This window comes from Chiloscyllium plagiosum, unplaced genomic scaffold (genome assembly GCF_037043375.1).
Source record: "Chiloscyllium plagiosum isolate Xiang-an unplaced genomic scaffold, Cpla_swu_hap1 HiC_scaffold_17, whole genome shotgun sequence".
In the NCBI taxonomy this organism is placed as follows: domain Eukaryota; kingdom Metazoa; phylum Chordata; class Chondrichthyes; order Orectolobiformes; family Hemiscylliidae; genus Chiloscyllium; species Chiloscyllium plagiosum.
This window is the reverse complement of record NW_028270155.1, coordinates 63,070,939-63,092,201: the sequence shown is the minus strand read 5'-3', so window position 1 is coordinate 63,092,201 and position 21,263 is coordinate 63,070,939. Positions and strand designations below refer to the sequence as shown.

The 21,263-nt window shown below is 46.1% G+C and overlaps 1 pseudogene; it reads left to right on the top strand.

Annotated features, from left to right (window-relative positions):
* The window catches only part of LOC148147381 (uncharacterized), a 76,962-nt pseudogene that overhangs the window by 29,609 nt on the left and 26,090 nt on the right, over positions 1-21,263 (top strand).

The following is a 21,263-nucleotide window of genomic DNA, read 5'->3' as shown; positions in this document are numbered from 1 at the left end:
GAGACTGGTTAGCAAGATATGATCTCATGGAATACAGGGAGAACTTGTTATTTGGATACAGAACTGGCTGAAAGACAGAAGACAGGGGGTGGTGATGGAGGGTTGTTTGTCGGACTGGAGGCCTGTGACCAGTGGAGTGCCGTAAGGATTGGTGATGGGCCCACTACTTTTCATCATTTATATAAATGATTTGGATGTGAGCGTAAGAGGTATAGTCAGCTAATAGCTTCACATTTTCTCTTTCCACTCATAAAACCCCTCTGCCCATCTCAGTTCAAACAAACTTGACTCCCCAGGAAGCACATCCTGGATTTAAATCATGGTTCCAGAAAGACTGACCTTGGTCATCTTTAAGCTCCGTCGTCACACACCTTTCATCACAAACTGAACAATCCGGCCTGTTCCACTTTAGTACACACGGGGGTGCCCACTGGACATCCCACTGCACTCAGTAATTTGGGTTGGGATATGCTCCACCATTTGCAATTTCCAGTGTTTCAGAAACACGGGGTATTTTCCTCCAGCTCCTTAAAGTTTTGCCATTACTTTTTCTGGTGTCACCATTCTTCCATTCTCCAGCCAAAAAGGAGCAGCTCGTTCTCATCTGTTTCCGTGTGGAGCCGCCCCTTGGCACTGGGTTGGTGATGGCTCATCTCTTATTTGACTCATGTTTTGTGGTTAAACTAAGACCATAAGATGGAGGAGCGAAGGGAAGCCATTCAGCCCATCAAGTCTGTTCCACTATTCAATGTGATCATGGCTGGTCTGATAATCCTCAACTCCACTTTCCTGCCTTTTCCCTGATAGCTTTGATTCCCGACTGATTAATAATCTGTCTGTCCCAGCCTGTTTGTCTATTCCTTTGCAAATGACGGCTGATATTGACATTAACACCTTGACCATCACTTTTGCAGATGATTGAGAGCAGACTGATCGGGTGGGAATTAGTTGGGATGGATCTGCCCAGCACTTTCTGTCCTTTGTCAGGGCATATCTGTCATTGTCCAAATTGTGGAAACTTCCTGTACTGTGTGTGATGGACTGCTCTTCCTGGTTCACCATTTCCCCTTCCTGTGCACAGTCATTACAATGGAGGGGCTGTTTGGTTCACCTTACTGGGCCATTTCACATGAGCCAATGTGGAGTCACATATCAGCCAGACTGGGGAATGATGGGAGATTTCCTTCCCTGAACAGCATTAGTGACAACCTGATAGTTCCATGGTCACCATTACTGGGACGTGCTTTTGATTCCAAATGTATTTGTTAATTAATTGGATTTAATTTTCACATCTGCACTGGGAGTTAAACCCACATCCTGCATTGACTGAGACCTCTGGATCACTAGTCTAGTAACCTTTCCCTGACACCATCATTCCCACAATCCTCACCACTGTTATCCAAGCAGTAGCTGAAACCACTCAGAAATATATTCCCCAACAATGAAGAAGGGAGAAAGAGAGAAAACAGAAAACTACAAACCTGTTAGCGTTAGACCAGGAGGAGCGAAAATACGAGAATCGATTTGCAAGTTTGTGATAACTGAATACTTCGAAAATAACATTTGTTTAGACAGGGTCCACACGGATGTGTGAAAGGGAAATCATGTTTGACAAATCTGTTGGAGATTTTTGAAGCTATTACTTGTAACGTAGATAATGGAGAACAGGAGGATGGGATGTATTTGGATTTTCATAAGGCCCCAAGCAGGAGGTTGGGAAACACACTTCGAGCACCAGGGACTGGGAGAAAGGTCCTGAATTGGTTACCAGACAGAAAACAGAGTTGGAATAAATGGGTCACTCTGAAGATGGCAGCCTGTGTCCAGTGAGGTCCCACAAGGATCAGTGTTTGCATCACTGCTGTTCACAATCTAAACCAATGATGTGGATGTGGGGACCAAATGGAATGGGCAGCATCGTATCGGGGTCTGAGCAGCGAGTGTTATGGTGAGCTGTGTGACAGAATTGGGTGACATGTGCAGTGAGGCCCATCTCGACATCAGGAACAACTCACACCATCTTTTCACAAGCACCATGGCAAGTTTCTCACTAGGCAGCGGGGAGTTACCAACTGATGCTCAGTATTGATGGTTAAACACCTGGTTCATAACCCAGACCACCTCATTAACAGTCAGACTGCCATCTCACCAAACTCACCAACAAGCCCGATGGCAGGGAAACTTGATTGGGGACCCAGAGTGAGAACAGCGTGAGTATGAGGTATTTGAGAGAAGATGGGGGGACTTATGCTGGCAGACTGGAGAAGGTCATTGGCTTCTTCCTATTGCACTGGGCACTGCACCAAACAGTTCAGACTGCTTTACCCCAGTGACAACCTTAGAGCAGGATGGCATGGGGTGTCAGTGCCAGCCCCTGTGTGGGAGGGGCATGGGGATTGGAGTCAGCACTGGACCTTCTGGGGGAAGGGGGACAAGGAGTGGAGTCAGCACTAGGCCCTGTGGCGGAGGAGGATGTGGTGGGGAGTCAGCACTAGGCCATTTGGGGAGGGGGATGTATGGGGAGTCAGGATTGAGTCCTGTGGGGGAGGGGAATGGGATGGGGAGTCTGCACTGGACCCTGTGGGGGAGGGATACAGGGAGTGGAGCCAACACTGGGCCCTGTGCCTTTATCCCAGTGGCCAACATTTGTACTCACTGCTCCGTGCCCCTCCCGCACGGGGTCCAGTGCTGACTCCACTCCCAGTGTCTGTCCCCCACACAGTTCAGAGTGGCACAGTGGCTCAGTGGTTAGCACTGCTGCCTCACAGCGCCAGGGCCCAGGGTTCAATTCCAGCCTCGGGCGACTCTCTGTGTGGAGTTTGAACATTCGCCCCGTGTCTGCGTGGGTCCCCTCCGGGTGCTCTGGTTTCCTCCACAGTCCAAAGATATGCAGGTTTGGGGAATTGGCCATGCTAAAGTGTTCAGGGATGTGTTGGTTAGGTGCATTAATGAGGAGTAAATGGAGACCAATAGGGTAGGGGAATGGTCTGGCTGGGTTACTCTTCGGAGGGTCAGTGTGGACTTGTTGGACAAAATGGCCTGTTTCCACACTGTCGAGTTTCTATGATTTGAGGATTTGGAGGCCTACCCCCTGGAGGAAAATGAGCAGGGTTGTTGTCAGAGGTGATTCAGTAATAAGGGGAACTGATAGATGGTCCTGTGGCTGTAAACCAGACTCCAGGATGGTATGTTGCCTCCCGGCTGCTCGGGTGAAGGATGTCTCAGTGTGGCTGCAGGATATTCTGAAGTGAGAGGGTGAACGGCCAGTGGCCGTGGTACACATTGGTGCCGATGACATGGGTAAGACAAGGGATGATGTCCTAAAAACAGAATACAGGGATTTAGGAAGCACGTTATAAAGTCGGACCTCAAAAACAGTGATCTCAGGATTACTGCCAATGCTCTGTGCATATCAGAGTAGAAATAGCAGGTTTTCTCAGACTGGAAAGATGGTACATGGGAGAGGGTTTCAGTTTGCTGGAGCATTGGGCCAAGGTGTCATAATGACAACCTGGATGTGTAGTACATGGACAGGACTGGAACTCGGGAATATATTGGTGAGTGCAGTCAGGAAGATTTATACTAATATGCCAAGGGGATGAAACTCTATACAGGGAGATAGATGACACTGAAATATGGATTAAATCAGAAAAGAGAATGGGAGGTTAGAATGATGCTGGGCACAGATTACAAGGGCTAGAATTGAGCAGGGCCACAGTGAACAGAACTATGGAAGCGTTAAGGCCTTGTGCCTTAATGTACAATCATTCTCAATAAAACAGATAAATTTGTCACATAAATAGATCAGAGTGGATATGATATAGCGGGTATTACAGAGATGTGGCTGCAGGGTGACCAGGAATAGGAACTGAATTACCACAGGTTTTCAGATTTTATAAAGGATAGACACAAAGAAAAAAGTGTGGTGACGTGGCTGATTAAAAGGGACATTGTTGTGTTGTGAGGAAAGATATTAGAATAGACCCACACATTGCAGATAGAGGCCATTCAGCCCATCAAATCTGCACCAACCTCGTGAAAAGCTTCGTACCATATCCCAGTCAGCTCACATTTGCCACGGCTAACCCACCTAGCCTGCCCATCCCTGGGCACTGTAAGGCAATGTTTTTAGCGTGGCCAATCCACCTAACCTGCACATCCTTGGATAGCGCCTGGCATAAACCTACATAGACACTGGGAGAACATTCAAACTCCACACAGACAGTCACCCAAAGGCTAGAATTGAAACTAGGTCCCTGACACTTTGAGGCAGCAGTGCTCCCCACTGTGTCACCGTGCTGCCCGAGAATAGCTCTTGTGAAGTCGAATCTGCATGGGTTTAGAAACACCAGGGGGCAGGGAATGGTAGTGGGAGTTGGAATATCAACCCCCAAACTGTGGTAGTAATGTTGGGCAAGGCATTAAAAAGGAAATTAGAGACACAACTAATACAGGTAATGTTGTAATTATGGGCTATTTCAATCTGCATATAGATTGGACAAATCAAATCATTAGAAACAGCAGAGAGGAGGAACTCTTGGTGGTGTACGGGTTAGTTTTATGAATCAATACTTTGAGGTACCAATGAGAGAAAAGGCCATCCCTGACTGGGTTTATGTAATCAGGAAGGAATAATTGAAAATTTAGTGATTCTGGGTAATCCAAGATGGAGGATGGGAAAAATATCTGGCTGTAACAGCTGCTCCTTTTTTGAGGTGTTTTAGGTATTAGAGGTGATTCCCTCGAATTCCAGGAGCAGCAATTACTGTTTTAAATGCTGTTGCACTGTTTTGGAACTTTGGAGAAAAGTCAAAACTACATCACTTTTAAAAGGGAGAAAAACAGAGAAAGGAAGCACATGGTGAGGTCAGTGCGGGAGAGAGAGAGAGAAAGAGAGAAAGAGAGAGAGAGAGAGAGAGAGAGAAAGAGAGAGAGAAAGAAAGAAACCTATTTTGCTAACTGACAGAGTTAGCAGTTACTGCCTTTGTTGATGAATCTATGTATCGTGGACAGTGAGGTGCCTCTGGGAAAATTAAAAAAACAGTGAAATTCACCACTGATCTTGGAGGAACCTGTTGGGAGAGGTGATAGCACAGAAACAGAGAAGGGGATGTTTTAAGAGTGGCCTTAAAAGAAGTCTGCAGTAATGAGTAGAGTGGATTCTTTCTTGATTATATGTTTTAGTGAGCTATGTCTCTTGATGAAACATAACATATAAGCCATAAGCAGTGTTTTGTAGAGGAATAAGACTGGTATTTTCTGGGTCTGTAGATTGAAAGGAGCAAAAATGGCCCTTAGTGGAGTGATATGCTCTTCTTGTCGGATGTGGGAGTTGAGGGAGAGGTTATGGGTTACTGAGGATTATAGCTGCAATAAAAGCCATTGGTTGTGAATCCTATCAGGTCAAATGGATCAGTTGGAGAGGCAGTTAGAGGCAATGAGGAATTTACAAGAGCAAGAGGGGGGGGAAGTCTCAGATATAGTCACATAGATGGGTTCTGGAAAGGTAATAGGGGTAGGCAGGTAGTGCAGGAATCTTCTGTGGCTATCCCCACTTCAAACAAGTATGCTGTTTCGGAAAATGTAGGGGGTGATGGATTCTCAGGGGAACGTAGCACGAACAGTCAAGTTTCTGGTATTGAGACTGGCTCTAATGTAATGGGAGGTATGTCAGGTTCCAAGCCATCAATTGTCTTAGGGGTCTCGCTAGTCCGAGCTACAGACAGACGTTTCTGTGACCAGCAGTTAAAAATCAGAACGGTGCTTTGCTTCCCTGGTTCCAGGATCAAGGATGTCTCGGACAGAGTGCAGAATGTTCTGCAGGGGGAGAGGGGCCAGCAGGAGGTCATTGTCCACATTGGAACCAACGACACAGGAAGGGAAAAGGTTGAGATTCTGAAGGGAGATTACAGAGTTAGGCAGGAATTTAAAAAGGAGGTCCTCGAGAGTAGTAATATCTGGATTACTCCCGGTGCTACAAACTAGTGATGGCAGGAATAGGAGGTTAGAGCAGATGAATGCATGGCTGAGGAACTGGTGTATGGGAGAAGGATTCACATTTTTGGATCATTGGAAGCACTTTTGGGGTAGAAGTGACCTGTACAAGAAGGACCGATTGCACCTAAATTGGAAGGGGACTAACATACTGCCAGAAAGATTTACTAGAGCTGCTCAGGAGGAGTTAAACTAATAAGATGAGGGGGTGGGACCCAGGGAGATAGTGAGGAAAGATTTCAATCTGAGACTGGTACAGTTGAGAGCAAAGGTGAGTCAAACAGTCAGGGCAGGCAGGGGAAAAGCAGAGAACAAGGTAGGACTGATAGATTAAACTGCATTTATTTCAATGCAAGACACCTAACAGGGAATGCAGATGAACTCAGGGCATGGTTAGGAACATGGGACTGGGATATCATAGCAATTACAGAAACATGGCTCCAGGATGGACACGATTGGCAGCTTAATATCCCAGGATACAAATGTAGCAGGAAGGATAAAAAGGGAGGCAAGAGAGGAGGGGGAGTGGCGTTTTTGATAAGGGATAGCATTACAGCTGTACTGAGGGAGGATATTCCCGGAAATACATCCAGGGAAGTTATTTGGGTGGAACTGAGAAATAAGAAAGAGATGATCACCTTGTTGGGATTGTATTATAGACCCCCTAATAGTCAGAGGGAAATTGAGAAACAAATTTGTATGGAGATCTCAGTTATCTGTAAGAAGATAGGGTGGTTATTGTAGGGGATTTTAACTTTCCAAACATAGACTGGGACTGCCATAGGGTTAAGGGTTTAGTTGGAGTGGAATTTGTTAAGTTTGTACAAGAAAGTTTTCTGACTCAGTATGTGGATGTACCTACTGGAGAAGGTGCAAAACTTGACCTACGCTTGGGAAATAAGGCAGGGCATGTGACTGAGGTGTCAGTGGGGGAGCACTTTGGGGCCAGCGACCATAATTCTATTGGATTTAAAATAGTGATGGAGACGGATAGACCAGATCTAAAAGTTGAAGTTCTAAATTGGAGGAAGGTAAATTTTGACGGTATTCGGCAAGAACTTTCAAAGGCTGATTGGGCACAGATGTTGGAGGTAAAGGGAAGGCTGGAAAATGGGAAGCCTTCAGAAATGAGATAACGAGAGCCCAGAGGAAGTATATTCCTGTCAGGGTCAAAGGAAAGGCTGGTAAGTATAGGGGATGTTGGATGACGAAAGAAATTGAGGTTTTGGTGAAGAAAAAAGAAGGGAGTGTATGTAAGGTATTGACAGGAGAGATTGAGTGAATCCTTAGCAGAGTATAAAGGCAGTAGGAGTATACTTAAGAGGGAAATCAGGAGAGCAAAAAGGGAATATGAGATAGCTTTGGCAAATACAATTAAGGAGAATCCAAAGAGTTTTTACAGATACATTAAGGACAAAAGAGTAACTAGGGACAGAATAGGGCTCCTCAAAGATCAGCTAGGCGGCCTTTGTGTCGAGCAGCAGGAGATGGTGGAGATACTAAACAAGTATTTTGCATCAGTGTTTACTGTGGAAAAGGACATGGAAGTTATAGAATGTAGAGAAATAGGTGGTGACATTTTGTAAAGTGTCTATATTAAAGAGGAGGAAGTGCTAGATGTCTTGAAATGCACAGAAGTGGCTAAATCCCCAGAACCTGAACAGTTGTACCCTAGAGCTCTGTGGGAAGCTAGGGAAGTGATTGCTGGGCCTCTTACTGAGATATTTGCATCATTGATAGTCACAGGTGAGGTGCTGGAAGACTGGAGGTTGACAAATGCAGTGCCACTGTGGTAAGAGAGGTGGTAAGGACAAGCCGGGGAACTATAGATCAGTGTGCCTGATGTCGATGGTGGGCAAGTTGTTGGAGGAAATCCTGAGGGACAGGATGTACATGTATTTGGCAAGGCAAAGACTGATTAGGGGAAGTCAACATGGCTTTGTGCGTGGGAAATCATGTCTCACAAACTTGATTGAGTTTTTTGAGAATTAACAAAGAATTGACAAGGACTTCAGTAAGGCATTTGACAAGGTTCCCCACGAGAGATTGGTTAGCAAGGTTAGATCTCATGGAATACAGGGAGAACTAGCTATTTGGATACAGACTGGCTCAAAGGTAGGAGACAGAGGGAGGGTTGTTTTTAAGACTGGAGGCCTGTGACCACTGGAGTGCCAGAAGGATTGGTGCTGGGTCCCCTGCTTTTCATCATTTTTATAAATGATCTGGATGTGAGCACAAGAGGTATAGTTAGAAAGTTTGCAGATGACACCAAAATTGGAGGTGTAGTGGACAGAGAACAAGATTACCTCAGATTACAATGGGATCTTGATCAGATGGGCCAATGGGCTGAGAAGTGGCAGATGGAGTTTAATTTAGATAAATGTGAGGTGCTGCAGATTGGGAAAGCAAATCTTAGCAGGACTTATACACTTAATGGTAAGATCCTTGGGCGTTTTGCTGAACAAAGAGACCTGGGAGTGCAGGTTCATAGCTCCTTGAAAGTGGAGTCACAGGTAGATAGGATAGTGAAGAAGGTGTTTGGTATGCTTTCCTTTATTGGTCAGAGTATTGAGTACAGGTGTTGGGAGATCATGTTGCAACAGTACAGGACATTGGTTCAGCCACTGTTGGAATATTGCGTGCAGTTCTGGTCTCCTTCCTAACGGAAAGATGTTGTGAAACTTGAAATGGTTCAGAAAAGATTTACATGAATGTTGCCAGGTTGAATATGTTGGGGCTGTTTTCCCTGGAGTGTCGGATGCCGAGGGGTGACCTTATAGAAGTTTACAAAAGTATGAGGAGCATGGATAGGATAAATAGACAAAGTATTTTCCCTGGGGTCAGTGAGTCCAGAACTAGAGGGCATTAGTTTAGGGTGAGAGGGGAAAGATATAAAACAGACCTAAGGGGTATCTTTTTCACACAGAGGGTGGTACATGTATGGAATGAGCTGCCAGAGGAAGTGGTGGAGGCTGGTACAATTGCAACATTTAAAAGGCATCTGGATGGGTACATGAATAGGAAGGGTTTGGAGGGATATGGGCCAGGTGCTCGCAGGTGGGACTATTTTGGGTTGGGATATCTGGTTGGCATGGACGAGTTGGACCGAAGGGTCTGTTTCCATGCTGTACATCTCTGTGACTCTGTGAATCCAGTTTTATGTCGGCCGTTCAGAAAGAGTGACGACAAGAGGGTAAAATTCTTCATTAAGATGGAGAGGGATATCGTTGTTTCTGAGACTGTGGCCCTGAATTTACATAAAAGAGACTATGATGGTCTGAGATACAAGCTGACCATGATAATTTGGGGATTGTTATTTAAAGGGATGATAGTGGTTAGGCAATGACAAACATTTACACAGGCAAACAGCAAAATGTATTAATTTCTGGAATGAAATTAAAACAGGAAACGTGTAACGCCCTGGTTAACAAGGGAAATTAGGGAGAGTATTAAACCTGAGGAAGGCACATCCAAATTGGCCAGAAAAGCAAAGACCAGAGGATTGGAAAGACCTTTGGCCCTTGCAACGGGAGAAATAGAGACCGATTAAGAGGGGCAAAACAGAGTAGGGGAGTAATCTTAAAGGAAACATACAAGCTCATAGTAGAAGCTTCTTGGAGTACGTTAAGAGAAAAAGGATTAATTAACATGAATATAGGTCCCCTGCAGTCAGGAACAAGAGAACCTATAATAGGAAACAAAGAGGTGGCAGACCAATTAATGACATACTTTACAAAGAAAGTCTTCACAAAGAAAGAAAACATAGAACTTCCCAAAATATGGGGGACACAAGGACAAATGGAAAGGAGGAATTGAAAGGAAGAAGTCTTCTTAGGGAAATGGTATTGGGGAAGCAGATCGGAGAAAAGGCAGATCAATCCCAGGGCCTGATAACCTTCATCACAGAGAGGTTTAGAATGTGGCCCTGGAAAATACAGATGTGCTCGAAGTTATCTCCCATAATTCTCTCAACTCTGGAACAGTTCCTATGGATTGGAGGGTAGTTAATGTAACTGAGGAGAAACATCAGTTGTTGTCTTTTCCTGAGATGAATTAATGTTCAGAGGTTTTACACAATCTGTGGTCTTCTCCACTAAGGTATTCTCACCTTCAGATATTCAAGTTACTGCTGTGTCCTCAGGGATATCCAGGTCTTTATTTGGCAAAATTGTTTGTGGATCTTCAAACAATGTTGTCTCTGACACATTTGTTCAGGTTGCCAAGTGTTGATCTGCATATGACATCATCTGTCGTCTGTACAGTGCAGGAAACTGGGCCAGTCTGTGTTATAATGATGGCCGGTATCTACCGCACACCAGTGGCCTTCATGTAGTTGATTTAACACACATTTCCCTAACTGTGTTGGAATGGTGACCCACACTCCCCAGAGAAGATATTCTGCTTGTATGGATAGTTGTAGCTTCTGTGTGACATATGGCTTCAGTTCTGGTGGTGTTCCTGTGACTTTACCACAAAGCACCACATCCGTCACTTTTGATAACAGTGGGTCATTTCTGGTACACTTCTTCATGTGTCCTGCCATTTCCAGAATGTTCTCTATTTGTTCAATGTCAAAGATGTCCACCTCAGGACTATTTGTATTCAACTTGTTTGGCAAAGATAATTGAAAGAGCCTTTGGGTTCCCGCTTTGTGGAACATCGATCTGCTGTCGGCAAAAGTGACCCTGAGCTTCCAGTTGCCTGCCACTTCAACACACCACTGCATTCCCATCCTAACATTTCTGTCTCAGGCCTGTTACAGTGAGGCTCAACACAAACTGGAGGAACAGCATCTCATCGTCTGCTTGGGGACCTTACAGCCTTCAGGACTCAGTCTCCAGTTTAATAATTTTACAGCATGAACACCTCCTTCCCTTTCTGTTACTGAGTCCCACACACCCCAGATCCTGTCATGGAATGGGTTGCTTTCAGCACACTCGGAAAAGGAAACAGCAAACCCATTCTCACCGACTTAAAGTCCCCACTGTCATCTCTCTGGCTTCTCTTATTCTTGGCTTACTGTAATCAATCCTGTTGTTGACTGACATTTTTTCCCTTTCTCTCGCTCTCTCTCTCGGCTCTGTCTCCACCCATCCACTAACTCCAAGCTCTCCTCCCCAAACCCACCCCTCCACCACCCCTGTCCCCAGCATAAATACCACACTTTCCCACCTGCTATCAGTTCTGGAGAAGGGTCACAGGACTCGAAAGGCTATCTCTGTTTTTGGTCCACAGATGCTGCCAGCCCTGCTGAGTTTCTCCAGTAACTTTGGTTTTATTTGTTCCAGCAAATGGATCATTGATTAAATGGAAAGTATACTGCACAGCACACAGTTCTGGGTTAATAGTGATCGTAAATTCATCGCAGGTGGATACCAAATATTTTTCTTTCACACTGGCACAATGGCCATGGCCCAATCACTCCCATTGACGGGTCCAAGGACTCCCATCTTGACCAGCCTCTCCCATTCTGCCTTGATCTTTCCCCCGATTATGTGAGGCTGATCCAACAATGTAACATTCTGCTTGACCCTCATCCCAACAAGAGACCTTTTCCATGCTTCCCAGATCCCCATTGAAAACCTTTTGTGGAGATCAGTCTCAGAATCTAACAAGTAATTCACTTCCGTCCAGTTGATTTTCACTTTTTCCAACTACGCTCTTCACAATAAAGCTAGAAAATTTCCTTTGACAATGTGTAAGGGCAAATCTTCAGCCTGACCGTACAAGGGAACATTCACATCGTTACAATCAACTACACCCATGAAATGAGTCCTTTTCTGCTGCTGGTTCAGCGTATAGCTTCTATATCCCAGCGATGTGCTGCTCTCTGACCTGTTTTACAACATCAATGGCAAACATGGGAGAAGGTATTAGACAAGGAAGGAGATATTCATGGTTTAAAATTATTAAACTTGGGACTGAGTCCTAAAGGCAGTAAGGTTTTGAGTCTGCATTAGTGATTGTTTCTCAGCCACCATTTTGCAAACTTTCTCAGCCGCCATTTTACAAGCTCTGATGTTCCACCTTGAAGGGGCAATGGCCCAGTGGTATTATCACTGGGCTGTTAACCCAGAGACACCAGGAATATTCTGGGGCCTGAGTTCAAATTTTGTCACAGCAGATGGTGGAATTTAAATTTGATTGAAAATCTATTATTAAGAGTCTAATGATGACCATGCAGTCATCATCAACTTTTGAGAAAAAAACCCATCTGGTTTAGGGAAGTAAACTGCCATCCTTACCTGGTCGAGCCTACATCTGACTCCAGACCCAGCAATGTGGTTAGCCCTTAACTATCCTCTGGACAATTAGGGATGGGTAATAAATGCTGGTGAACAGTGGGAGTGGAGGAACCATTAGTGAGTCTCAATAAGCACCCAAGAAACAAAACCAGAGGGTGACTGGGCATCATCATCAGGAACAGGGTTTGTACCCCAAACCCCTTCACTCCCCAACACTGAGTGTCTCTGTATTTCTGTTTCTGTCCCTGTGTAAGGGGTTGCTCTGTCTCTCTGAACTCCCACTGGGGTGGACATCACTGATGTACTTTAATGTGTTAATGACCCATCCCCACAGTCTAGGGCAGGGCGGGCAGAAAGCTTCATGGAGGGTCTGGAGTTACCATTCACACATTTCTGACAGCAAAGGGAGCTTCTGGGATTGCAGTCCCTAAGGTAACATTTGTTACAATGAGGAAGCCTCCTCTGCTCACCCTCACCACAGAAATGAAGATCATTGAAATGTTTCTGTGTGTTCTGTAAATCCTCAGTGAGTAGATGTTTAACCATCCATTCTGTGTGTTGTTACAGGGCCAGGAGAGGAACCCTGTCTCACCCGATGTTACAGTCCAAGTGGGCGATTCAATGATTGATGATCTCACCAGCCCTCTGACAGTTACATTTCAGGACCTGCCTTTCCAGGTGAGATAAACCTCCACAATATCATCGAGCTGAGCCTGTGAGCAGCCAGGTCTGACTGGATTGTGCAGCACAGTCTGGACCATCTCCAGTGTTGATGAACAAGTTAAACTGAATGACCCCGAAATTCTATAGTCCTCAGGCTGTGAATGGAGCCCTGTCTGGGCAGGTTTGGAGGATTCAGAGCTGATCTCCTTGTCTCTTTAATGTCCATCAGAAGCTGTGATCATGATGAGGGTGTGGAATGTTATGATGCTGTACAAATGAGGATCGCTGTGCCTTGTGAGATATTTCCCATCGCTTTGTGTCCTGAAATTCCTCTGGAGGGTTTAGAAAGGAGGGTCTGGGACAGGACAGAATGATTGTCCATCCCATGGATATGGCCCTGGCCCCATCCAAAATCCCATGGTCAGAGGGATTTCTCTGTTACAGGTGGACCCCCCACAACATTCCTGGTAAAACATATTGTTCCCCTCGGGTCAGGTGACCCTGTTTATTCAGGTTTCTGGAGATTATGGAAAAAATCATTAAAAATGGCCACAGTCTGGTTTGGTCACTTACAGTCATAGAAACATTGCAATTTACAGCACAGAAACATACCTTTCGTCCAACGTATCCATGCCGACCAGATATCCCAAAACAATCTAGTCCCACCTGCCAGTACCGGCCCATATCCCTCCAAACCCTTCCTATTCATATACCCATCCAGATGCCTCTTAAATGTTGCAATTGTACCAGCCTCCACCACATCCTCTTTCAGCTCATTCCATACACGTCTGCGTGAAAAAGTTGCCCCTTGGGTCTCTATCTTTCCTCTCTTACCCTAAACCTATGTCCTCTTGTTCTGGGCTCCACCACCCCAGTGAAGAGACTTTGTCTATTTCTCCTATTCATGACCCGCATGATTTTATAAACCTCAATAAGGTCACCCCTCAGCCTCCGACGCTCCAGGGAAAACAGCCCCATCCTATTCAACCTCTTCCTATCGCGCAAATCCTCCAACCCTGGCAACATCCTCGTAAATCTTTTCTGAACCCTTTCAAGTTTCACAATGTCTTTCTGATAGGATAAAGACCAGAATTGCATGCAATATTCCAAAAGTGGCCTAACCAATGTCCTGTACAGCCGCAACATGACCTCCCAACTCTTGGACTCAACACTCTGACCAATAAAGGAAAGCATACCAAGCACCTTCTTCACTATCCTATCTCCCCGCGACTCCACTTTCAAGGAGCTAAACTGCTCTCCAAGGTCTGTTTGTTCAGCAACACTCTCTAGGACATTACCATTAAGTGTATAACTCCTGCTAAGAATTGCTTTCTCAACATGTAGCATCTCACATTTATCTAAATTATCCATCTGCCACTCCTCAGCCCTTTGGCCCATCTGATCAAGAACCCGTTGTGATCTGACGTAACTTTCTTCACTGTCCACTACACCTCCAATTTTGGTGTCATCAGCAATATACGCTCACATCGGAATCATTTATATAAATGACGAAAAGTAGTGGACCAGCACCAATCCTTGTGGCACACCACTGGTCAGAGGCCTCCAGTCTGAAAAACAACCACCACCACCACCCTCTGTCTTCTACCTTTGAGCCAGTTCTGTATCCAAATGGCTAATTGTCCCTGTATTCCATGAGATCTAACCTTGCTAACTAGTCTCCCATGGGGAACCTTGTTGAATGCCTTACTGAAATCCATATAGATCACATCTACTATACTCTGCCCTCATCAATTCTCTTTGTTATTTCCTCAAAAAACTCAATCAAGTTTGTGAGACATGATTTCCCTCGCATAAAGCTTTGTTGACTATCCCTAATCAGTCCTTGTGTTTCCAAATACATGTACATCCTGTTCCTCAGGATCCCCTCCAACAACCTGCCCACCACTGACGTCAGGCTCACTGATCTATAGTTCCCTGGCTTGTCCTTACCACCCTTCTTAAACAGTGGCACCACATTAGCCAACTTCCAGTTTTCTGGCACCTCACCTGTGGCTATTGATGGCACAAATATCTCAGTAAGAGGCCCAGTTATCACTTCCCTAGCTTTCCACAGAGTTCTCGGGTACACCTGATCAGGTCCTGGACATTTATCCACTTTTATATGTTTCAATACATCCAGCACTTCCTCCTCTGTAATATGGACATTTTGCAAGATGTCACCATCTATGTCCCTACATTCTATATCTTCCATGTCTTTTTCCACAGTAAATACTGGTACAAAATAGTATCTGCCCCATTACCTGTGGCTCCACACAAAGGCCGCCTTGCTGACCTTTGAGGGGCCCTATTCTCTCCCTAGTTTGTCCTTTACGTATTTGTAAAAACCCTTTGGATTCTCCTTAACTCTGTTTGCCAAAGCTATCTCATGTTCCTTGTTTGCCTTCCTGATTTCCCTCTTCAGTAAACTCCTACTTCCTTTATACTCTTCTAAGGATTCACTCGATCTATCCTGTCTGTACCTGACATATGCTTCCTTCTTGTTCTTAACCAAACCCTCAATTTCTTTAGTCATCCAGCATTCCCTGTATCTACAGCCTTCCATTTCACCCTGACAGGAATATACTTTCTCTGGATTCTCATTACCTCATTTCTGACAACTTCCCATTTTCCAGCCATTCCTTTACCTGCGAACATCTGCACCCCTCCCCCCCCCATCAGCTTTAGAAAGTTCTTGCCAAATACCATCAAAATTGGCCTTTCTCCAATTTAGAACTTCAATTTTTAGAGCTAGTGTATCTTTTTCCATCATAATTTTAGAACAAATGGAATTATGGTCACTGGACCCAAAGTGCTCCCCCACTGACACCTCAGTCACTTGCCCTGCCTTATTTCCCAAGAGTAGGTCATGTTTTGCACCTTTTCTGGTAGGTAAATCCACATACTGAATCAGAAAATTTTCTTGTACACACTTAATAAACTCCTCTCCATCTAAACCCTTAACACTGTGGCAGTCCCAGTCTATGTTTGGAAAGTTAAAATCTCCAACCATAACCACCCTATTATTCCTACAGATAACTGAGATCTCCTTACGTATTTGTTTCTCAATTTCCCTCTGACTATTAGGGGGTCTATAATACAATCCCAAGAAGATGATCATCCCTTTCTTATTTCTCAGTTCCACCCAAATAACTTCCCTGGATGTATTTCCAGGAATATCCTCCCTCAGTACAGCTGTAATGCTATCCCTTATCAAAAATGCCACTTGCCCTCCTCTCTTGCCTCCCTTTCTATCCTTCCTCTCGCATTTGTATCCTGAAACATTAAGCTGCCAGTCCTGCCCATCCCTGAGCTATGTTTCTGTAATTCCCTGCCCTGACTGTTTGACTCGCTTCTGTTCTCAACTGTACCAATCTCAGATTGATCTCTTTCCTCACTATCACCCCCTCACCGCACCACCACCCCCTATTGCCCCCCACACCTGTCCCCCACCACCACACCCCCTCCCACCTACCCACACCCTTACCCCACCACCCCCCACAATTTCCCCCTACCATCACCCCCCCCCACCCAACCTTACTGGTTTAAATCCCCCGGAGCAGCTCTAGCAAATCTCCCTGCCAGTATATTAGTCCCCGTCCAATTTAGGTGCAATCCGTCCTTCTTGTACAGGTCACTTCTATCCCAAAAGAGATTCCCAAGATCCTAAAATGTGAATCCATCTCCCATACACCAGCTCCGCAGCCATGTATTCATCTGCTCTATCCTCCTGTTCCTGCCCTCACTCATTGGTAGCAGATATTACTACTCTCGAGGTCCTCCTTTTTAACTTCCTGCCTAACTCTCTGTAATCTCCCTTCAGAGTCTCAACCTTTTCCCTTCCAATGTCATTGGTTCCAATGTGTATAATGACCTCCTGCTTGCCCCTCTCTCCCTTGAGAACACACTGCACCCTATCTGAGACATCTTTGATCCTGGCACCAGAGAGGCAAGACACCATTTGGATTTTTTGCTGCTAGCTGCAGAAATGTTTGACTGTGCCTCTGACTAGAGAGTCCCGTAACACAATCGAACACTTGGAACCTGACGTTCCCCACATTAAATTCGAGCCTGTCTTGATACCATAAACTTGGCCGTTCGTGTGACATTCCCCTGTGAATCCATCACCCCCGACATTTTCCAAAACAGCGTACTTGTTAGAAATGGGAATCGCCACAGAGGACTCCTGCACTACCTGCCTACCTCTCTTAGTTTTCCTGGAGTTAACCCATCTATGTCATACAGTCATAAAGTCATAGAGATGTACAGCATGGAAACAGACCCTTCGGTCCAACCCGTCCATGCCGACCAGATATCCCAATCCAATCTAGTCCCACCTGCCAGCATCCGGCCCATATCCCTCCAAACCCTTCCTATTCATATACCCATTCAAGTGCCTCTTAAATGTTGCAATTGTACCAGCCTCCACCACTTCCTCTGGCAGCTCATTCCATACACGCACCACCCTCTGCGTGAAAAAGTTGCCCCTTAGGTCTCCTTTATATCTTTCCCCTCTCACCCTAAACCTATGCCCTCCAGTTCTGGACTGCCCTACTCCAGGGAAAAGTCTTTGTCTATTTATCCTATCCATGCCCATCATAATTTTGTAAACCTCTATAAGGTCACCCCTCAACCTCCGACGCTCCAGGGAAAACAGCCCCAGCCTGTTCAGCCTCTCCCTGTAGCTCAGATCCTCCATCCCTGGCAACATCCTTGTAAATCCTTTCTGAACCCTTTCAAATTTCACAACATCTTTCCGATAGGAAGGAGACCAGAATTGCACGCAATATTCCAACAGTGGCCTCATCAATGTCCTGTACAGCCGCAACATGACCTCCCAACTCCTGTACTCAATACTCTGACCAATAAAGGAAAGCATACCAAACGCCTCCTTCACTATCCTATCTACCTCCACTTTCAAGGAGCAATGAACCTGCACTCCAAGGTCTCTTTGTCCAGCAACACTCCCTAGGATCTTACCATTAAATGTATAAGTCCTGCTAAGATTTGCTTTCCCAAAATGCGGCACCTCACATTTATCTGAATTAAACTCCATCTGCCACTTCTCAGCCCATTGGCCCATCTGGTCCAGATCCTGTTGTAATCTGAGGTAACCCTCCTCGCTGTTCACTACACCTCCAATTTTGTTGTCATCTGCAAACTTACTAACTGTACCTCTTATGCTCGCATCCAAATCATTTATGTAAATGAAGAAAAGTAGAGGACCCAGCACCGATCCTTGTGGCACTCCACTGGTCACAGGCCTCCAGTCTGAAAAACAACCCTCCATCACCATCCTCTGTCTTCTACCTTTGAGCCAAGTGCATCTGTGGCTTTTCTCCCTTCCTATGACTGCAATCCATCATATCCCCTTGCTCTTGTAAATTCCTCATTTCCTCTAACTGTCGCTTCAGTTGATCCATTCAATCTGAGAGGATTTGCAACCAATGGCATTTACTCCAGTATAATCCTCACTTACATGTAAACTCTCCGTCAACTCCCACATCTGACAAGAAGAGCATATCACTCTACTAAAGGCTATTTTTGCTTCTTTCAATCCATAGACATAGAAAAGAGCTCTGTCTTATTCCTCTACAAAACACTGCTCCAGGTTAAATTAATACTTATGTTTTCTATTTTTAAGTTTAATCAAGAGGTATATCTCGATATAACATATAATCAAGAAATAAACCACTCTCCTCACTATTGCAGACTTACTGTAAGGCCATACCTAAAATATTCACTTATCTGTTTCCTCCAAGATCAGGTGTGAATTTCTCTGTTTTGTTAATTTTCCCAGACGTACTCCAATGTCTAGCAATACATGAATTCAAACAGCAAAGGCAGTAACTGTACAGGTTCACTGCTGGGTCAGTTAGCAATGTGGGTCTCTCCCTCTCTCTCTCTCTCCTGCACTGACCTCACCTTGTGCTTCCTTTGTCTGTACCTCTCCCTTTTAAAACTTCCGCTCTTTTGACTTTTTTTCTCCAAAGTTCCAAACAATGCAGCAGCAGATAAAACAGTAATTGCTGCTCCTGGAATTCAAAGGAATCACCTCCACCACGTCCTGCCTGTCCTCAGAGAATTGAGGTAAGTCTTCAATTGAATCTCTCCAAGACTATTATGTTTTTAGCTGTCATCTTTCCTTCATTAGCACTAATCTCTGTTTCAGTAAAATGACCTCCACAAGTTCTATAAAGACACTCAGCACGGGCTGCATGGGAGACAGGTTTGGAGGTGAATGGCCTGGTAAAACAGCCAGAAACCCTGACAGGTCACTCCGTGAGGAGACAGTGAGGCCTGCAGATGCTGGAGATCAGAGTTGAGAGTGTGTTGCTGGAAATGCACGGCAGGTCAGGCAGCATCCGAGGAGCAGGAGAATCGATGTTTCGGGACGGAACCCTCCATCAGGAATGAAGCTGGGAGCCTCGGGAGGTGGAGAGATAAATGGGCGGGGCATGGGGCTTGGGAACAGGTAGCTGAGAGTGCAATATGTGGATAGAGGTGGAGGTAAAGGTGATCGGTCAGAGAGGAGGGTGGACAGATAGGTGGGAAGGAAGATTGACAGGTGGGAGAGGTCATGAGGGCAGTGCTGAGCTGGAAGGTTGGAACTGGGGTAAAGTGGGGGGAGGGGAAATGAGGAAACTGGTGAAGTCCACATTGATGCCTTTGGGGTTGAAGGGTTCTGAGATGGAAGATGAGGCGTTCTTCCTCCAGGCATCAGGTGGAAAGGGACTGGCGATGGAGGAGGCCCAGGACATCATGTCCTCGGCAAAGTGGGAGGGGGAGTTGAAATGTTCAGCCCTGGGGTGGGGGTGGTTGGTTGGTGCGGGTGTCCCAGAGGTGTTCCCTAAAGCACTCTGTAGAAGGCATCCAATTTCCCCAGTGGAGAGGAGACCGCATCAGGACCAACGGATACAATAAATGGCATGTGTGGAAGTGCATGTGAAACTTTGATGGGTGTGGACAGAGGTGAGGGGGGAGGTGTGGGCGCAGGTTTTGCAATTCCTGCAGTGGCAGGGGAAGGTGCCAGGATGGAAGGGTGGCTTGTTAGGGGGCATGGACCTGACCAGGTAGTGGTGGAGGGAATGGTCTTTGCGGAAAGCGGATGGGGTGGGGAGGGGAATATATCTCTGCTGGTGGGGTCCATTTGTAGGTGGTGGAAATGGCGGAGGATGACACGATGTATCCAGAGGTTGGTGGAGTGGAAGGTGAGGACCAGGGAGGTTCTGTCCTTGTTGCGGTTGGAAGGGTGGGGTTTGAGGACGGCAGTTCGGGACGTGGATGAGATGCGTTGGAGGGAAATTTCAGTCCTGAAAGAAGGAAACCATCTGGTGTGTTTTGTGGTGGAACTGGTCCTCCTGGGAGCAGATGCAGAGGAGGTGGAGGAATTTGGAATACGGGATAGCATTTTTGCAGGAGGTAGGGTGGGAGGAAGTGTAATCCAGGTAGCTGTGGGAGTTGCTGAGTTTGCAAAAAATGTCAGTGTTGTGTCAGTCCTCGTGGATGGAGATGGTGAAGTCTAGGAAGGGGAGGGAAGTGTCACAGAATTTTCGGTCGGGGTGAAATGTGTTGGTGAAGTTGATGAACTTTTTGACTTCCTCGTGCTGCCTGTGTATCTTCGGAAGATGGACTGTTCTACGTAGCCAGCAAAGCGATAGGCATAGCAGGGGCCCATGCGGGTGCCCGTGGCTACCTGTTTTGTCTGGAGAAAGTGGGAGGATTCGATGGAGAAATTGTTGAGGGTGAGGACCAATTCAGCTAAATGAATAAGAGTGTCAGTGGAAGGGTACTGGTGGGGTCGCCCGGAGAGGAAGAAACGGAGGGCTTGGAGGCCCTGGTCATGGCGGATAGAGGTGTAGAGGGTCTGGATGTCCATGGTGAAGATGAGGCATTGGGAGCCAGAGAAACAGAAGTCATAGAGGAGGTGGAGGGCATGGGTGGTGTCCCCTATGTATGTAGGGAGTTCCTAGACCAGGGAGGACAGGACAGTATCGAGGTAGGTGGAGATGGGTTCAGTGGGGCAGGAGCAGGCTGAGACAATAGGTCGGCCGGGATAGTCAGGCTTGTGGATCTTGGGTAAGAGGTAGAATCGGGCAGTGCGGGGTTCCTCGACAATGAGGTTGGAAGCTGTGGGTGGGAGATCCCCTCAGGTGATGAGATTGTGTATGGTCTGGGAGATGATGGTTTGGTGATGGGGGGCGGGGGTGAAGTCATGGTCGAGGGGGTGGTAGGAGGATGTGTCTTTGAGCCTGGCTTCAGTGGTGTAGAGGTCAGTGCCCAAACCACCACTGCACCCTCTTTGTCCGCTGATTTGATGGTGAGGTTGGGGTTGGAGTGGAGGGAGTGGAGAGCTGTGCATTG